The following is an 18,687-nucleotide window of genomic DNA, read 5'->3' as shown; positions in this document are numbered from 1 at the left end:
TGAGCATTGGACATGACGAAACGGATGGATTTTGTTATCAGTCATCGGGATTCGTGACTACCCCATCTGGCAACAGTACAGAGGCTGCAGGCGGTGCTCGGCTGCTTTGTAAGTGTCTGTCTCATCATCAAAGTCCTCTACAACACACAGACTCTTTCTCCTTGAGTCGGCGGCCTCGGTCTTGTCAACGTCCACCCTAGACCACACGCTGTTTATGTGAGTACAATGGATAAATCATGGACCCGCCACCGGATCGGATTATCGGGAAGCCTGGTTGATGAACTGGCCCCTCCCTCTCGAGTAGGGACCGTTGCAGTAGCACATTTTTCTGCCTCCCACTCAACAACCGAGCTAGGTTAATAGTTGGCTCCTTCTACCGACCTCCCGACTCAGCAGCATTAGTGGCAGAACAACTGAGAGATAATTTGGAATACATTTCACATAAATTTTCTCAGCACGTTATAGTCCTAGGTGGAGATTTCAATTTACCAGATATAGACTGGGACACGCAAATGTTTAGGACGGGTGGTAGTGACAGAGCATCGAGTGACATTATACTGAGTGCACTATCCGAAAATTACCTCGAGCAATTAAACAGAGAACCGACTCGTGGAGATAACATCTTGGACTTACTGATAACAAACAGACCCGAACTTTTCGACTCTTTAAGTGCAGAACAGGGAATCAGTGATCATAAGGCCGTTGCAGCATCCCTGAATATGGAAGTTAACAGGAATATAAAAAAAGGGAGGAAGGTTTATCTGTTTAGCAAGAGTAATAGAAGGCAGATTTCAGACTACCTAACAGATCAAAACGAAAATTTCTCTTCCGACACTGACAATGTTGAGTGTTTATGGAAAAAGTTCAAGGCCGAGTAAAACTGTGAGGGACGGGAAAAACCCACCGTGGTACAACAACAAAGTTAGGAAACTACTGCGAAAGCAAAGAGAGCTTCACTCCAAGTTTAAACGCAGCCAAAACCTCTCAGACAAACAGAAGCTAAACGATGTCAAAGTTAGCGTAAGGAGGGCTATGCGTGAAGCGTTCATTGAATTCGAAAGTAAAATTCTATGTACCGACTTGACAGAAAATCCTAGGAAGTTCTGGTCTTACGTTAAATAAGTAAGTGGCTCGAAACAGCATATCCAGACACTACGGGATGATGATGGCATTGAAACAGAGGATGACACGCGTAAAGCTGAAATACTAAACACCTTTTTCCAAAGCCGATTCACAGACGAAGACCGCACTGCAGTTCCTTCTCTAAATCCTCGCACAAACGAAAAAATGGCTGACATCGAAATAAGTGTCCAAGGAACAGAAAAGCAACTGGAATCACTCAACAGAGGAAAGTCCACAGGACCTGACGGGATACCAATTCGATTCTACACAGAGTACGCGAAAGAACTTGCCCCCCTTCTAACAGCCGTGTACCGCAAGTCTCTAGAGGAACGGAAGGTTCCAGATGATTGGAAAAGAGCACAGATAGTCCCAGTCCTATACAAGGGTCGTCGAGCAGATGCGCAAAACTATAGACCGATATCTCTGACGTCGATCTGTTGCAGAATTTTAGAACATGTTTTTGCTCGAGTATCTTGTCGTTTTTCGAAACCCAGAATCTACTATGTAGGAATCAACATGGATTCCGGAAACAGCGATCGTGTGAGACCCAACTTGCTTTATTTGTTCATGAGACCCAGAAAATATTAGATACAGGCTCCCACGTAGATGCTATTTCTCTTGACTTCCGGAAGGCGTTCGATACAGTTCCGCACTGTCGCCTGATAAACAAAGTAAGAGCCTACGGAATATCAGACCAGCTGTGTGGCTGGATGGAAGAGTTTTTAGCAAACAGAACACAGCATGTTGTTATGAATGGAGAGACGTCTACAGACGTTAAAGTAACCTCTGGCGTGCCACAGGGGAGCGTTATAGGACCATTGTTTTTCACAATATATATAAATGACCTAGTAGATAGTGTCGGAAGTTCCATGCGGCTTTTCGCGGATGATGATGCTGTAGTATACAGAGACGTTGCAGCATTAGAAAATTGTAGCGAAATGCAGGAAGATCTGCAGCGGATAGGCACTTGGTGCAGGGAGTGGCAACTGACCCTTAACATAGGCAATTGTAATGTATTGGGAATACATAGAAAGAAGGATCCTTTATTGTATGATTATATGATAGCGGAACAAACACTGGTAGCAGTTACTTCTGTAAAATATCTGGAAGTATGCGTGCGGAACGATTTGAAGTGGAATGATCATATAAAATTAATTGTTGGTAAGGCGGGTACCAGGTTGAGATTCATTGGGAGAGTCCTTAGAAAATGTAGTCCATGAACGAAGCAGGTGGCTTACAAAACACTCGTTCGACCTGCACTAGAGTATTGTTCATCAGTGTGGGATGCGTACCAGGTCGGGTTGACGGAGGAGATATAGAAGATCCAAAGAAGAGCGGCGCGTTTCGTCACAGGGTTATTTGGTAACCGTGATAGCGTTACGGAGATGTTTAACAAACTCAAGTTGCAGACTCTGCAAGAGAGGCGCTCTGCATCGCGGTGTAGCTTCCTCGCCAGGTTTCGAGAGGGTGCGTTTCTGGATGAGGTATCGAATATATTGCTTCCCCCTACTTATACCTCCCGAGGAAATCACGAATGTAAAATTAGAGAGATTAGAGCGCGCACGGAGGCTTTCAGACAGTCGTTCTTCCCGCGAACCATACCCGACTGTAACAGGAAAGGGAGGTAATGACAGTGGCACGTAAAGTGCCCTCCGCCACACACCGTTGGGTGGCTTGCGGAGTATAAATGTAGATGTAGATGTAGATATATCTGGACATTTTCTATCGAATATAATTATTTCCATATCGACTTGCCTTGTACTAGGTACCCTATGATACGTGATATTTATTGCCTAATGACGAAAGGTCATACCCGTAACGTGGTGGAAAGCTGGTATCCTGAGGTCTCCATGACCTGTGGTCTGGAGTTCTGTGAACCATGTTCTCCTCGACACGAACGCTCGTATGACCTGGTGTTTCATTCTTAATATGAAATGCATGTCACAACTTCGCCTACAGGCCATTAATATGACAGATTCACCACGTTGCCTTCATTGTCACACGCCTGACACGGATGAACATCGACTGTTGTGTGGATCTTTTGCAAAGGTGTGGGAGCTGATTTAGAAAATGCGCCATTGCATCGAAGACTCGTCTGTTCCCAAATGAGACTTATTTCCCATGTACGAAGACCAATCCGGTGAGCTGGATAAAAGGCTTATCGATCTCTTATTTGTTCCATGAAGGAATTACGGGTTTTTGACTTTTTTGACATTCCTGCAACATCGTTTTACTTTTCCCACGCACAATACGATATATCGTCAATGCTATGCAAACTTTTTCGGAGGTGCCTAGCGTCTTCTTGGACCAATCCCCCTCCTCTTTCCTTCAGCTGCAATGTGCAATGTTCCCGGATATTAGAAGGTGATTTCAATGTGAGTGTGTAATACAAGTACTCTGACCAGTGTACGGGAAAGATGGAATATTCTATGAGGGGACCTTCCTCGAACATGCGTGATTGACTTGGCATTCCGAGTGCATCCATCCCTAAGTTGGCGGATGCCATTTAGTTTGTTTCTCCAGGACGGCGATTTTATTTTCGTTTACGTTTTGTTTGTTATTGATGTCCATTGAACCTTATTATTTTTCGCCAGGGGGGCGTCCTGTCTGATCTTAACTGTTTCTTTTTTTGTTAATGACTACATGTAATATATGAACGAGTTGTATGCTTTCTATCATACATGGCTTTTCGCTTAAAAAATAAATTAATTAAAATTAAGTATGCTGTAAAGAAAAGGTGAAGGGAAAAGACGGTAAGGCAACTGCCAATGAAAAGCGGGAAACCGGATTCAAGTCCCAGTCCAACACATATTTTCACTGTTGTCATTCCATTATATAACTGATAGTGGTCCGTATTCACAACTTTGAATATATTTCTCGTATTTCATAACGGCTATAGTCGCCTCAGTGCCTGTTCCTTCGAACATGCGTCCATTTTCGAAGGAATACTACATCGTAATTCGGAGAAACACAGGCTCTGCAGTACTACAAGTCATAAGTTGTGAAATCATTGTTGTAATAACAGTTTGACAGACAAATATGTCCAGAATTTTTAGCAGTCTGCGTCTCAGTGAGTAATATTATCTTCACAGACCAAACATTTACAGAAAAGTTCTTTCATACCATTTTTACCACACTGTAGATATGTCCACCAATTACAACTTGAATAACACATTGAACCACGTCATTACCTGGACTGCTCTGACAGACACATGGCAACCCCATCTTCATCTTAAAGAACCTTATTATTGACACTTAAGTAGGAGAACAAAGAGAGAGCTGGTGCATTTTGTTAGAGCATGTTGTCTATATCAGAGGCTATATGCACTCAGGGGCAAACCTATTGTTCTCCTTTTGATTCACATGTCATTAACCTATTGTTCTGCTAAGAAGATTAAGACTACCTGAGGATATCCTTCCCTTTTATTGACAAGTCCTTAACCTATTAACCCTCAATCCCTCCTCCATCTCCTCCTCCCAAACTCTCAGCAAACCTCCAACCCACCACCCCCATCTGCCCATTGCTGACACAGGAACGCTTTCACATCTGAATTATTCAGATAGCCCCCTCTCACTCTTATCAATTCGACTGATAAGGTATAAGTACACTTTCAGGTCTGCATTAATGAAATAACCCCCTCTCATTCTTATCAATTTGACTGATAAGAGTGAGAGGGGTCTATTCGAAAAACTCGGACCTGAAAGTGTACCTATATCAGTGAGGAGCAAGGGTAGGTGGGTTATGGGTTTCCTGATGGGATGGGAGGGGGATGGGGAGGTGGAGATGGAGGAGGAGTGGAGGGATATAGATCAAGGACCCGTCAATCAAATGGAAGAATATCTGAAAAGGTCTAATCCATTTAGCAGAACAATAGGTTAATGACCTGTCAATCAAAGGAGAACAATAGGTTAGCCTCCAAGTGCAACCCTGCCTCTGATGTAGGCATCCTACACTGACAAAATGCAACAGCTTTCTCTTTGTCCTCCTACTCATGTACTTTCTTCCTTTATTTTATTTCACTAGTCTTATTATGTTATATACAACGACAATGGCCATCTCCTAGAAAATATTTTCTTGCGCTAAACATCCGAATTTCTCTCTAAAATTTTTCCTTTCCTGCCTGTGGAGGCTAGGTATTCGTATGGCAACACATATTTCACTGGAGTGTTGGGAAATATTACTCGGGTTTAGTTTGCGTTGTTTGAGGTCTTTTTTCTTGGTTACAATTTCTAAAATGCCCTGACTTCTTTAGATGTAGGGAAGCACTGTTGACCTAAACGGCGTTTTTACTAAAACGACATGCCTACCATTGTTTGCTGAGCAGCTGAAGGACCACCTTCAACAATTGAACCTCAATGAACAGAATTAGGTTTTGGTGTCCCTGCTATGTACATAGTCACTGCTAAAAGTCAAAAGACAAAAATAAATTCAAAGAATCAATCCAGGAAAGAATTGGTTTACATAAAAACTGCATTTGGTGTGGTGTAGACCTCGACTACGTTGAGCTTATTAATGGACATTAAAGTATATACTTACAAAAGACAGCAGGGAAGAATGACCATGAGGGGCATTGGTTGTATCACCATTTCTGAGTTACTGTAGTAGGGAAATTTGTCAGACTAACAACTGGCGTGGTATTACATTGTTGTCAGTGCCCAGTAAGGTCCTCACCAGAATTATTTTAAACAGAATTAAATAATCCGTTGAAAAGCGACGGCGTAAAGAACAGGCCGGTTTTAGGGTACAACGCAATTGTGTTCATCTTATTAAGACTCTTAGGATCATTTTAGAGCAAAGCAAAGAATTCCAAGCAACCATGTACCTGGCGTTCACTGATTTTCAGAAGGCCATCGATTCCGTGAAACAAAGTGCTCTGGCAGGTGTTTCGGAAGTATGGCATACCACAGAAGATCTTAAACATCATAAAAGATCTATATGATCGCTACAAATGCTGCGTACTCCACAAGGGAAATATGACAGAGCCCATAAAAGTAACAACTGGAGTCCGGCAGGGTTGCATTTTGTCACCAACACTTTTTCTCCTCGTTCTAGACTCTGTTATGAGAAGAGTCACAGCAGGCAGGAGACGAGGAATCCAGTGGGGGATTCACGAACGTCTGGCGGATTTGGATTTTGCAGACGACATAGTTTTATTTGCTCCAAGGCTGACTGATATGCAAGCTAAATTAAACTTGCTGAAAGAAGAAGCAGAGACTGCTGGCCTCAAGATAAATATAGGCAAAACAAAGGAAATGAGAGTAAATTCAGGGAACATGAAGGTACCATTGTTAACAGTTGAGCAGCGGGTGGAGACTGTAAACTCATTCCTGTATCTGGGTAGTATAGTGGCGGAAGATGGTGGAGCTGGAGATAACGTGAAAAACCGCATTAAAAAGGCAAATGTTGCTTTCATAGAATTGTATCCAATATGGAAAAATATAAACATCACGTACAAAACAAAAATCCGTATTTTTAATACAAAAGTGAAGGCTGTCCTCCTGTACGCCAGTGAAATCTGGAAAATGGATAAAAAGATAACATCCCAGTTACAAAGCTTCATACACAGATGTCTTCGATGCATCATGAATATCTGGTGGCCAGAAAAAAATATGTAATGGGGAGCTCTGGTGAATAACAAACCAGATACCTATAGAAGACCAGATACGAGAGAGAAAATGGAGCTGGTTGGGGCACACCTTGAGAAAACCAGATGGAGCCATCGAGAAAAAAGCATTGGAATGGAATCCCCAGGGAACAAGGAAGAGAGGAAGACCAAGGGGCACATGGAAGAGGACAGTGGAAGGGGAAGCAAAAAGAGATGGCAAGACCTGGGCACAATTGAGGCAAATGGCCAAAGACAGAGACGGATGGCGAGTTCTCCTGGATGCCCTATGCCCCCATAGGGGCCAAAGGAATTAAGTCAAGTAGTTAGTTTACGAAAATGTTTTAAGCATTTATCGCTTTTTACAATGTCAAAATAAAATGCATTGCCTTTTTCGCTTGGCACTCTAACTGCATTGACGCGTTTGTGGAAAGATAACGGTGCTTTTTATTGCCAACCTCCATGGTCGGTGGCGTATTCTAACTGCAGTTAAAGCAAATAAAACACGAACTGGCTATCGAGCCCCTATGGGCGATGTACCTTGGTCGCCCCTACGTACCGGACACACAACTGCAATCACGCTCTGGGTGAAGAGCTGAGGGCATTTCTCATCACTAGCAACTTACTTCCACCACCCAGTATAGAGGACCATTCACATTCCAACCCCCCACCCCGCCCCCCCCCCCCCCCACCTTTCACCTTTTCCCCGTGGACCCTTCCCATCCTAGTACTGAGATCACTTGCGAAACAGTTGTGTGACGCACCGTAAGGTACCGCTCAATTTTGTGTGACCCACAGCAAATATAGTTAACACACTGTGTCGGGCGCGTTCAAAGAAGAGCGATACGGACATTCACGGGTTTGTTTCAGTCAGGAGAGAGCGTCACCGAATGGTGAAAACGTGAACTGGCGGACGGTTGAAGACGGCAGTATACGCTTACTGGACAATCTACTTTGAACAATCGCTCTTAACTTAGGAATGTACTAAAGCCACCTGCGTAACGCCCCCATTCAGACTGTCAAGTCCAAATTAGGCTAATTATAGTGCGTTCAGTAGGGTAGTTCTTCCCTTCCACTTACTACTTTTCATATGCTAATGGAAGGGGCAGATATCCTAACATGCGGTACATTATCCTCTGCGCTGCACTTCATGATGGCTTGAAGAGTATGTTGATCAATGTGGTGGTGCTTGCTTCGCACTCAAAAGCACTCATCATCTTTACACATCTGAGAAATATAAGTACATAGTGTTTCATTTAATATACGAAGTGAAGGATGCAATTTGGAGTAAAGCAATTTAATTGATTGGGAACAGAAGGGGAATAAAAGTAAGTAGACGCCGTTTGAGAATAAAATTCACGTTGGCACAAGTTGATCAGATTACTGTAGAAGTTTTCTCTCATAATGACTTACCGAATGCGATCCGTCTGTGATGTTCAGGTGCTGAGCTTTCTGCTTCTATCTGTGCGAACAGTAGCGCCTAGAATATGTTCCTGGGCAAAGTCAGTCCATTTGGGCTGAACTCTCTGCGAAGCATCAAATTGACGGACGCGTCCTGCAACAAAGTAGTAACAAAATACTAAAGTTACTCAATGCAGGTTATTGGAAGAAGCAATTCAGATATGCCAAAACACAAAACTGTAATATTTCTGGTTTACTAAGTTTTAATAGCTATCGTGAGTTCCAAACTTAATAGGAGTGGAAGTGCCAGTTTCTACTGATCAAGAAAAGTCAAATCTAAAACCTCAAAATGAGTGTTTCATTCTGCAGTGGAGTGTTCGCTGTTTCGAAATTTCCTGGCGTATTAAGCAATATGCTGTTCGAAGATTGCAACCCACAACCTTCCGTTTGTCGGGTGATGCTCTTAGCGGCCGATCAACCCAGGCATGACTAGCGACGCGGTCTCGCACTTTTACATCTGCTACTGCCTGTTCCACATCCCTCCTTTCAGCAGAGACAGTGCAGCAAGATTTGCGGAAGAACATCTGCGAAGTAGGTGAGAGGTTCTGAAGAAAGTAAAGTGGGAGCTGGCCGCGAACTGTCGGTAGATCACCTGTCCGCGGAAAGCGGAGTTCAGGATTTCTAGTCCACACTATTTGAGTTTTGCTATTTAGGGAGTAAAATAACTGATGATGGTCGAAGTAGAGAGGATATAAAATGTAGACTGGCAATGGCAAGGAAATCGTTTCTGAAGAAGAGAAATTTGTTAACATCGAGTATAGATTAAAGTGTCAGGAAGTCGTTTCTGAAAGTATTTGTATGGAGTGTAGCCATGTATGGAAGTGAAACATGGACGATAACCAGTTTGGACAAGAAGAGACTAGAAGATTTCGAAATGTGGTGCTACAGAAGAATGCTGAAGATAAGGTGGGTAGATCACGTAACTAATGAGGAGGTATTGAATAGGATTGGGGAGAAGAGAAGTTTGTGGCACAACTTGACTAGAAGAAGGGATCGGTTGGTAGGACATGTTTTGAGGCATCAACGGATCACAAATTTAGTATTGGAGGGCAGCGTGGAGGGTAAAAATCGTAGAAGGAGACCAAGATATGAATACACTAAGCAGATTCAGAAGGATGTAGGTTGCAGTAGGTACTGGGAGATGAAGAAGCTTGCACAGGATAGAGTAGCATGGAGAGCTGCATCAAACCAGTCTCAGGACTGAAGACCACAACAACAACAACAACTATTTGAGTACGCCACGAAGCTGCAAAGCTAGATCTGTTAATATAAATCCATAAAAATTAGATGGTTTTCTTCGGAGTTAAATATTAAGGGAGGAAAGTTAGAGCTTCGCATCCTGTCACTTTCAAAATTATTAAAAACGAAGCAGTGGTTTTGCTGCAGAAAGACGCGAGCGAACAGGTCGTGTGTTTTGGGGGGAATTTTTTCAGCATCGCTAGGATGTATCTTGGAACTGGCTCACTGAACATGAAATTACTTAAGTACTTTAAATATTGCCCACTGTACAAACCCTGATTTCTGTCACATCACAGAGGAATTCAAATCACTGAAACACGTGAATATTACGAGGATATATCGTAACTGTTTTGTTATCAGATGATACTTTCGTGTGTGTTATGAGCGAAGTTCCTGACTTCTACTTTAGTAATAGCCAACAGGGCCAACAATGGCCCTGTCACACTTGCAGGCTGAGCTAAAATTTTCAACTACCTTCATATCCAATTGAAAATTTGTTCGGTACGTTGAATCTATAATTCTTGAAAGTCTAGAAACATTGAACCCGGGATAAAAAGTTTTTCAACCAAAAGACTGACAGAAATACATTATTTAATGTTCGTTGATGGCTCAGCTGATACAATATTCGCCTGACGGTTCTATTTCGAGTTCCACCGAAATTTAGAACACTATCAAGCGTGGATACAATACATGTATTACACGGTCCAGTCAAACTAATGTGACCACCGTATATGCCGAATGGCCGGCCGTTGTGGCCGGGCGGTTCTAGGCGCTTCAGTCTGGAACCGTGCGACCGCTACCGTCGCAGGTTCGAATCCTGCCTCGGGCATGGATGTGTGTGATGTCCTTAGGTTAGTTAGGTATAAGTAGTTCAAAGTTCTAGGGGCCTGATGACCTCAGATGTTAAGTCCTATAGTGTTCAGAGCCATATGAACCATTTTATGCTGTATGTCAAGTTGCAATAAACATTCACATACGGCAGGTGGCAGTGGAAGGCACATAAAGTTCACCGGATGGGGGGTAAAGTGCAATCATTGTCGTAATGCGGAACGAAGCCATTTAGACGACGTCCAAAAGCGCATGATCATCGGCTTTCGGGCCAAGGGTGGGAGCGTTTCCGGAACATCTAAGTTTGTAAACTGTTTGCCTGCCACCGTGGTTACTATATGCAGTGCACGGCAAACTGGCGCTACCCAAACTGGCACCGAGGAACGTTTGGTGCACCACAGACCATAGATGGTAGTGGTGAATGACGACAGCGGATGTGTGTGTGAGCAAATAGTCGTGCGACTACTTAGCAAGTGGCCATGCAAATGAACCAAGGACCCACCAACAGCATGCCCTCAATGACCATTCAGCAAACCTTGCTGGTTATGGGCTTGTCGAGCATGTTCCCAATTTATGAGCCCACGGTGTGCGCTGTTCACCAGCAGCGAAGGCTGGAATTTGCACACTAGTGCAAGAATTGACGTCCACTGCGTGAAGTGGCTGACAAGTGACTTTTTTGGATAAATCATGTTTTATGCTCCGTCAGACAGATGGCTTTTGGCGTGTATCTGGTACCTATACCTTACCCCTGTTTTCTCACAATTTCGAACATCTTGCACCATTTCACATTGTGGAACGTTTCTACTAGGTCGACAAGTCATATGGCCTTGTGTTGATTTTTCTTTAATCCTGCTTCCATTCTCAACCGCAACGTCAGTACCTCCTCTCTGATGCCTTTATCTTTCAGAAATCCGAACGGATCGTCATCTGACACACCCTTAATTTTATTTTCCATTTTTACCTAGTTATTACTCCTCCGCAATACGACGCTGATGTTTCTTACCCCCACAGTACTTTTTTCAATGTAATAAGGAAGAAGGGTGCGGTCGGATGGTCCCGATGGGCGACTTGTGGCCTGAAGAAGGAGTGCTTTAAGGAAGAAGCGTACCAAGATTGGTTGAAATCAGTCTAGGAGCTTTCTTCCCACAGGTTTGCAAGGATACGCACATGTCACATACATTTGACATATAATGAACATATGCTAACAAATTTGTACACACATTTCGCCTGTATCTGTAGTGAATTTCACCCTTCAGTATCGTTTTCACGCAGCTCAATCTTTATGACATATCTTCGGAACAGGATGCCGTACAGTGAAATAGTTTTCCAGGTACATACAGTGGTATATGCGAATACTATCTGCAAAATGTGTTGCGAATACAGTTATCAGTAAAGAAGTAATAAATTAAAACGTCATACCTAAAGCGGCAGTCTTATTGCACGAACAGCGGGAATATACACTACTGGAAATGGAAAAAAGAACACATTGACACCGGTGTCAGACCCACCATACTTGCTCCGGACACTGCGAGAGGGCTGTACAAGCAATGATCACAAGCACGGCACAGCGGACACACCAGGAACCGCGGTGTTGGCCGTCGAATGGCGCTAGCTGCGCAGCATTTGTGCACCGCCGCCGTCAGTGTCAGCCAGTTTGCCGTGGCATACGGAGCTCCATCGCAGTCTTTAACACTGGTAGCATGCCGCGACAGCGTGGACGTGAACCGTATGTGCAGTTGACGGACTTTGAGCGAAGGCGTATAGTGGGCATGCGGGAGGCCGGGTGGACGTACCGCCGAATTGCTCAACACGTGGGGCGTGAAGTCTCCACAGTACATCGATGTAGTCGCCAGTGGTCGGCGGAAGGTGCACGTGCCCGTCGACCTGGGACCGGACCGCAGCGACGCACGGGTGCACGCCAAGACCGTAGGATCCTACGCAGTGCCGTAGGGGACCGCACCGCCACTTCCCAGCAAATTAGGGACACTGTTGCTCCTGGGGTATCGGCGAGGACCATTCGCAACCGTCTCCATGAAGCTGGGCTACGGTCCCGCACACCGTTAGGCCGTCTTCCGCTCACGCCCCAACATCGTGCAGCCCGCCTCCAGTGGTGTCGCGACAGGCGTGAATGGAGGGACGAATGGAGATGTGTCGTCTTCAGCGATGAGAGTCGCTTCTGCCTTGGTGCCAATGATGGTCGTATGCGTGTTTGGCGCCGTGCAGGTGAGCGCCACAATCAGGACTGCATACGACCGAGGCACACAGGGCCAACACCCGGCATCATGGTGTGGGGAGCGATCTCCTACACTGGCCGAACACCACTGGTGATCGTCGAGGGGACACTGAATAGTGCACGGTACATCCAAACCGTCATCGAACCCATCGTTCTACCATTCCTAGACCGGCAAGGGAACTTGCTGTTCCAACAGGACAATGCACGTCCGCATGTATCCCGTGCCACCCAACGTGCTCTAGAAGGTGTAAGTCAACTACCCTGGCCAGCAAGATCTCCGGATCTGTCCCCCATTGAGCATGTTTGGGACTGGATGAAGCGTCGTCTCACGCGGTCTGCACGTCCAGCACGAACGCTGGTCCAACTGAGGCGCCAGGTGGAAATGGCATGGCAAGCCGTTCTACAGGACTACATCCAGCATCTCTACGATCGTCTCCATGGGAGAATAGCAGCCTGCATTGCTGCGAAAGGTGGATATACACTGTACTAGTGCCGACATTGTGCATGCTCTGTTGCCTGTGTCTATGTGCCTGTGGTTCTGTCAGTGTGATCATGTGATGTATCTGACCCCAGGAATGTGTCAATAAAGTTTCCCCTTCCTGGGACAATGAATTCACGATGTTCTTATTTCAATTTCCAGGAGTGTAGTAAACGATGAGCTTTTCTCCTTTCACCATATAGGCTATTTTGGAGGGGGGGGAGGGGGGCGTTGTTAGCGAGAAAATTGACATTATATGTAAAATAAATTGCGTACAAACTTTGTTGTATGTCGCTAAGAGCCCTCATTCTCAAATACAGCACGGATAAAGTATGGGTATTCGAGCGTCAAGGGCCAAACTTCTGGTTCTGCCCCATCTCCACCCTTTTGATGGTTAGGTGGTTCTCATTCTCACAGCAGTTATCTCCAGGCAGTAAGTAATATGGCTACTGAGATGGGTTGAAATCGTTCCAGTGATTTGGGAAGAGATATGTAATATACATATATACATATTTATAATATGTACGGACTAGGGAATCCGGCAATATATAGCAATTACTTCTCCTCCTTCCCCTCATCTGTCCGTCACCTCTTTCCCACTTCCCTATCTATCATCTTTCTCGCCCCTCCCCCCACTCTCTGTACATCTTTTATTCATCTAGCTCTCTATCCATCTCCTACTCCCTCAGCTCTCTCTCCATATCTTCCTTCCCCTCTGGCAAATGCTTGATGTTTATTTGTCTGATGCGTGTGTGAGTACGTGATGTATGGTGCACTCAGAACACAGTTTATCGTAAAAGATGAATTAAGACCTCGTTCATCGATAATATTCGTTCTACACGAAGTCATTCGGAAGGAAACTGTTGTACTCTGGTGTATTCTACAAGAAATACTTCGATCGAGGTTATTGACCAGAAAGCAATGATGCCAGTGGCCCTGGTGGCGGTGTCAGCTGTGGTAATTCGACCTTTCCGTTCGCACAACATTGCATTGGTGGTTAATGTCGAAACATGAAAGCATTGCAGTGTTGACAAACAGTGTTCATTTTTACGAAGTCGACTTATACATCCGATGCGTGATCGACTGTTGGATCGTATCTGCGCGCCAAGCGTTCAGTTCGAATTGCGACTTTCGGCTGTCTGTTTTGTCGACGCCGGCCGGAGTGGCCGAGCGCTTCTAGGCGCTTCAGTCTGGAACCGCGTGACCGCTACGGTCGCAGGCTCGAATCCTGCCTCGGGCATGGATGTGTGTGGTGTCCTTAGCTTAGTTAGGTTTGAGTAGTTCTAAGTTCTAGGGGATTGATGACCTCAGATGTTAAGTCCCATAGCCATTTGAACCATTCTTTTGTTTTGTCGACGTTTCAAATTATTTTGAGTGTAAACGCACGCTGAGCGAGTCGAAGCCGACTGCATCTGTTGTTTCGGAGTCACAATGGATCGCGATCGAGAAATTCTTACTCGATTTGCCTACGAACACTGTCTACGCCCTTCGTCAGTCTCAGTGTCTCGGCAGTCATGTAGTTACCTGTGGTAAGCCTTTCGGGATGTGGTGTCGTAGTCCAAGAAACTCTTCTGTTCCCGACCTTTCGTCCAGGGCTGCGCTGGTCATCTTCAGAGGCGCTCTTCGGCTGAGTCTTGCCGCATCTGATGATGTCCAGAGCAGCCCTGGCCGAAACGTCGATAAGAGAAGAGTTTCTTGGGCCATCCCGAAAGGTTTACCAGCAGTTATGTCATCCGGTCATGAAAGCCTTCATTCTATAATCATGCAGTTAGCCTGTGTTGCGCGTACGCCGATCGACATTTAGACGCCTCACTCTTGGTATTATTTCCAAAGAAATCGACTGAATGTTTGCAATACACCAAATTACCACGAACGGAAGTCAATTCAATATTCGTGAGACACCAAACATATGACAACCACCAATAACGTACTGAAATGTCGCTTTCAAATGTATTCTTTTTTCTCAAATTGTTATCACTAAATTCTGAATTGGTTGTTGTTATGAAAACATGTGACTACACAACTGTGAAACCGACCGTCACCATTCTTTCATTGAGGTTCTCATAGAAAAATATCACGCAAATTTCAAACTTTCCGGCGGTTTCCCCAAAAATGTTCTTTCATGGTTCAAATGGCTCTAAGCACTATGAGACTTAACTTCTGAGGTCATCAGTCTCCTAAACCTAACTAACCTATGGACATCACACACATCCACGCCCGAGGCAGGATTCGTACCTGCGACCGTAGCAGCAGCGCGGTTCCGGACTGAAGCGCCTAGAACCGCTCGGCCACAAAGGCCGGCATTCTTTCATGCAAACATTGTCCTGACAATTACGAACACAACGACCAAAAAAAAAAAAAGACAAATCGATCGAACCGTGCTCAAGTGGTGACCCACCATGCTTGCGGCAATTGGTTTATAATGTGTGTGTGTGTGTGTGTGTGTGAATTCCTAAGGGACCAAACTGTTGAGTTCATCGGTCCCTAGACTTACACACTACTTAAACTAACTTATGCTAAGAACAACACACACACCCATGGCTGAGGGAGAACTCGAACCTCTGGCGTGAGGGGCCGAGCAGTCCGTGACATGGCGCCTGAAACCGCACGGCCACACCGCGCGGCAATTGGTTTATATTTATATAGATTATATGCAATGATCGCTATGCTACTGGCAGATCCATGCCTGTGTATGCTGATTTGTTTGGAAGTTTTTTCGTTTTCTTTTTATCATCAGTCTTCTGACTGGTTTCATGCGGCCCGCCATGAATTCCTCTCCTTTGCCAACTTCTTCATATCGTAGTACCACTTGCAACCGAAGTCCACAATTATTTGCAGGATGGATTCCAATCTCTGTCTTACTCTACAGTTTCTGTCCTCCACAGCTCCCTTTACTACCACGGAAATCGTTCCCTCATGTCTGAACAGATCTCCTGTCATCCTGACTCTCCTCCTTATCAGTGTTTTCCACGAATTCCTTTCCTCCGCGATGCTCAGCAGAACCTTCTCATTTCTTACCTTATCAGTGCATCAGATTTTCAACATCCATCTGTAGCATCACAACTCAAATTTATGGGATTAGCTTACGAAAACTACGCCCAGCCAAACTATTACGTCACTGGGACTCACAGGTAGCTCTGTCTTTCAATAAATGTTAGCAATAATAGACATAGATTCTAAACGGAAAGTCGAACCGTTAATTCGAATCGAAAGATGGGATATGAAAGCAAAGAGTGGGCTATGAAAAACAGACGGATAATTTCAGGCATTTTTAAGTTGAAGCCAAAAGTGTCGTTAGTGTTGTATTACATTACTGGCTATTAAAACTGCTACACCACGAAGATGACGTGCTACAGACGCGAAATTTAACTGACAGGAAGAAGATGCTGTGATATGCAAGTGATCAGCTTTTCAGAGCATTCACACAAGGTTGGCGCCGGTGGCGAGACCTACAACGCGCTGACATGACGAAAGTTTCCAACCGTTTTCTCATACACAAACAGCAGTTGACCGGCGTTGCCTGGTCAAACGTTGTTGTGATGCCTCGTGTAAGGAGGAGAAATGCGTACCATCACGTTTCCGACTCTGATAAAGGTCGGATTGTAGCCTATAGCGATTGCGGTTTATCGTATGGTGACATTGCTGCTCGCGTTGGTCGAGATACAATGACTGTTAGCAGAATATGGAATCTGTGGGTTCAGGAGGGTAATACGGAACGCCGTGCTGGATCCCGACGGCCTCCTGTCGAGATGACAGGCATCTTATCCGCATGGCTGTAACGGATCGTGCAGCCACGTCTCGATCCCTGAGTCAAGAGATGGGGACTTTTGCAAGACAACAACCGTCTGCACGAGCAGTTCGCGGACGTTTGCAACAGCATGGACTATCAGCTCGGAGACCATGGCTGCGGTTACCCTTGACGCTGCATCACAGACAGGAACGCCTGCGATGGCGTAGTCAACGACGAACCTGGGTGCACGAATGGCAAAACGTCATTTTTTCGGATGAATCCACGTAATGTTTACAGCATCATGATGGTCGCGTCAGTGTTTGGCGACATCGCGGTGAACGCACATTGGAAGCGTGTATTCGTCATCGCCGTACTGGCGTATCACCCGGCGTGGTGGTATGGGGTGTCATTGGTTACACGTTTCGGTCACCTCTTGTTCGCATTGACTCCACTTTGAACAGTGGACGTTATATTTCAGATGTGTTACGACCCGTACCCTTCATTCGATTCCTGCGGAACCCTACATTTCAGCAGGATAATGCACGAGCGCATGTTACAGGTCCTGCACGGGTCTTTCTGGATACAGAAAATGTTCGACTGCTGCCCTGACCAGCACATTCTGCAGATCTCTCACCAATTGAAAATGTCTGGTCGATGGTGGCCGACCAACTGGCTCGTCACAATACGCCAGTCACTGCTCTTGTTGAACTGCGATATCGTGTTGAAGCTGCATGGGCAGCTGTACCTGTACATGGCATTCAAACTCTGTTTGATTCAATGCCCAGGCGTATCAAGGCCGTTATTACGGCCAGAGGTGGTTGTTCTGGGTACTGATTTCTCAGGATCCATGCACCCAAATTTCGTGAAAATGTAATGACATGTCAGTTCTAGTATAACATATTTGTCCCGTTTATCATCTGCATTTCTTCTTGGTGTAGCAATTTTAATGGCCAGTAGTGTAGAGTTGGGTTGTATTGGGGGAAGAGACCAAACTACGAGGTCATCGGTCTCATGGGTTTAGGGAAGGACGGGGAAGGAAGTCGGCCGTGTCCGTTCAAAGGAACCAACCCGGCATCCAGTAGTGTAGAACCGACTTGCGTAAGTGTGTAGGGTATAAAGAGTTTGTGCCATATCTTAAAAGGCAAGACTTCCACAGGATTCAACATAGTTATTATAACAATACGTAGTTACCGCACGGCTGGTGGGTGGGGCCGCGAGGAACCCCAGCGATTTCTCTGCCGCTATTAGGGGCCCCCCAGAGCCCACCCTTTAGCGTTGCGCACGACGACAGATAGCAGCAGACAAAGCCTACGCGATTGCTACGCGATTATCGTCTGGCGCCGGAACGTTGATCTCATCGGCAGCCGTAATTATTCCGCGCCACTAGGCGCTCATTAGACGCTTCCGCAGCAGATGCGTTCGAGCGACAAATTAAAGCGAGCCCTCCCAAAGGGGACGGAGTTTTATCCGCACACACACAGAACATAGCGAGCGGGGGACGAAGACCCCAGGACAGGAGCTCACTACAGCGCTGGACTGAATCACTGCCGAAAGATCGACAGGTAGTCCTCATTGTGGAGTGAAATTTTAAATCAGAAACAATAATGGGTTCCTTACTGTCGCAATGCAGCATCTGGATTAAGGTATCCTTCTACTGTATTTTATTCATCGATTCGAAAAATTGTGTTATTAATGTTATTTGTTTCATCACCTGGATAAAATAAAGACACGAAATTAATTTTGTTTGTTTGTTTGTTTGCAGGTACTGGTCTACAGTTGTGGTACAGACAGAAATCTAAGAGCCTCGGTATCGCACCAGGTAATCCTCATTGTGGAGTGAAATTTTAAGTCATAAAAAATAATAGGGTGATAAGAAAAACGGCGCAGACACTGATAAGACAATATCGCGCATAAATTCCTTGTTGATCCATTATGGACTGTGGGACTACGGCTGGCATGTAATTCTTGATGCAATAATTTACCAACAGCCGTA

The 18,687-nt window shown here is 45.2% G+C and overlaps 1 protein-coding gene across 2 annotated transcripts in view; it reads right to left on the bottom strand.

Moving 5' to 3' along the window:
- Window positions 1-18,687, bottom strand: part of LOC126424852 (connectin-like) — a 746,266-nt gene that overhangs the window by 507,608 nt on the left and 219,971 nt on the right. For both annotated transcript variants that reach the window (XM_050087662.1, XM_050087663.1), the window contains exon 2: window positions 8,139-8,280. The gene's annotated coding sequence lies outside the window, so the exon portion shown is untranslated. The remainder of the gene's footprint in view (window positions 1-8,138; window positions 8,281-18,687) is intronic.

The sequence above is a fragment of the Schistocerca serialis genome, chromosome 10 (assembly GCF_023864345.2).
Source record: "Schistocerca serialis cubense isolate TAMUIC-IGC-003099 chromosome 10, iqSchSeri2.2, whole genome shotgun sequence".
Lineage (NCBI taxonomy): Eukaryota > Metazoa > Arthropoda > Insecta > Orthoptera > Acrididae > Schistocerca > Schistocerca serialis.
The sequence above is the reverse complement of the archived record's forward strand: the minus strand, read 5'-3'. Positions and strand labels throughout refer to the sequence as shown.